The 2,264-nt window shown below is 40.9% G+C and overlaps 1 pseudogene; it reads right to left on the bottom strand.

The window, feature by feature from the left end:
* The window catches only part of LOC106743387, a 2,571-nt pseudogene extending 823 nt beyond the window's left edge, over positions 1 to 1,748 (bottom strand).
* Positions 1,749 to 2,264: the final 516 nt, after the last annotated feature.

Here is a 2,264-nt window from a genome sequence, read left to right as displayed (position 1 = left end):
AGGCAGCGGTTGACACATTGCCCAACCGTACAGATTGTTTACGTCAAAGTACATCAAGTACGACAATGGTTTCGATGGATCGTAAGACTGCATGTACTTGTTATTGGCGTATCTACTGGAACATTGACTGAGACCGCCGTATATACCACGTTCGATGAACATGACCATATCAATATCAGTGAGCAATTCAAAATTTATGCCGGTATGTTTTAACATAGCATCCCAAGTGAAACCTGGTAAAGTATAATAATGTGCAGGATCTAATCCGTAACTTTTGATGCAACTATCCCGGAAATTTTCAAAAATATCGGCTAATAATAAGACATCAGTCTTCAGATATAAATCGCTGTATTCACCCAAGGTTTCAATAGAGAATCGTTGCCAGACGTTCGCAGCGTGCGCGTAATCGCTCTCTGATACCGTATTAACCGTCAACGAACTATAAAACGATTCTCGCGGTGGTAAACACGGGTCCTGCAGCTTGCCTGCGCAATCAAAGTATTCATATGGAAAAACACCCTTTCACGTCAATAAATCGAAATCGGATATATTTGAAAATGTGGACTGTAAAATTTTTAATTTTTCTTTGCCGAGAAAAGATGCTAATTTTTCGAGACTGGTATTTAGAAATTTGTATGAATCGATGAATCGTGACTGTATGCAATTTCGTGAATCAGATTTTTTTGTTGTATCTTGGACATGCTTCGTAAATGATATATATTTTTCTTTTGTTATCGGCAGCACATTGATCGAGCCTTCAAATGCATTTGCTATTTCCATGATAATAAAATGTGAATTGTAGCCGGATAAATTATGGAAAACTATTGGAATGTAATATGAATGTTTATAATTTAAATTGCACTTTGAATGTGCGGGACCTCTGTCCGGTGAGATGGCAATAATCGCGTACGCGTGTATCCTCTTTCTCGATCTCTTTCTCGCACACGTGACAGTGCGTTGCGCTATTAAATGTTTCCAACTGTTCGTTTGATAAAGTTTCCATGGGGACATTTGTTGATAAGACTAATTTTACGCGGTGCGCTAACTCTTCGAGTTGCTCGACAAACCACGAGACGCAATCACTACCGCGACGGCTTCGAAAATACGATAATGACTCGTCATACGAGCAATGTAAATAATATAAATACGCTATGCTGAATACCCTATGATGCTGATACGCGTGCAATTTGTGATCCTCTCCCTCCTCGCTCGCAGTCTTCTGTAAGATGCACTCCAGATCGGCGTACACGACAAATGGTAGACGCTCTTTCCTGTTGTGGTTGCAAAAACTGAGCCATTTGTCGTCCTCGCTAGGAAGCAGGATGGCACAGTCGTTCATTTCTCCACAATCTATAGTATGGGCCTGCAACCTTTCGCTCGAACTAAAATAGTGCAAGCATCTGTAAAAAAAAAACATTTTAATTAATATTCATTTCAAAAGATATTTATATTTTTTACAAATTTTATATGTACCGGCTGCGGATATACTTCTTATGATCATGTTTGCTTAGTTGCGAGCTCACAAGTCGGGACAAGTTTTTTATCCATACAAAGTGTCCAACGTTGTCATCTCGCGGATCTGGCAGGTACAACATGTTGACGTGTCTGTCCATCTTGCGGTCAGTGAGATGTATCGGAAGAATCACATGTGCCGTTTTTCCTTTTTCTGTTTTCTTTTTTTCGGCACTGTACACGTTGATGGATATATTGTTTTGTCGCTCGAAGTTTGTTATTTGATTTACAGACATTGGAAACTCATTGTTCTGTAAATTGAGCACTGTTGTATAGTGTGGGTACATGGATGCACGATTTGGGTTTCTATCGACTGGATACAGAGCCGCAACCACTGCCCACGCGAAACACGCATTGTCTCTAAATTTAACGTTGATTACCGCTTTCTTGATCTGTATCTCGCGCGGTAACTCAATGTGGCACCCCGCACGCATCGGATTGTATTTGTTCACATTGACTGTTAGGTTGAGTATTCGCGACAATGCCCATCCGCTATCACGTTCTTGAAATTCTTCTAAAGATGCTAAAGTGGGCTCGATAACACGTCGCTCATACCGCTCTTCGAGATCGGATGCGCGGAAGAATTCAAAGTTTTTTGTGGTAATACTTTTGTTCGCGCGTTTATCACCCGTGACAAACTCGCCATTAAATGCGGTGTTCACTTTCACACTTGCGTGTCTCTCCCTAGCGTTTTGCACATGTTCAAGCACTATGTCCTTCGCACTCTGGAGAAATCGAAGAGGTTCGATAAA

Source organism: Dinoponera quadriceps, unplaced genomic scaffold, assembly GCF_001313825.1.
Source record: "Dinoponera quadriceps isolate SergipeBrazil2010 unplaced genomic scaffold, ASM131382v1 scaffold1106, whole genome shotgun sequence".
In the NCBI taxonomy this organism is placed as follows: domain Eukaryota; kingdom Metazoa; phylum Arthropoda; class Insecta; order Hymenoptera; family Formicidae; genus Dinoponera; species Dinoponera quadriceps.
Note: the sequence above shows the minus strand (reverse complement) of the source record. Positions and strands in the feature narration are given on the sequence as shown.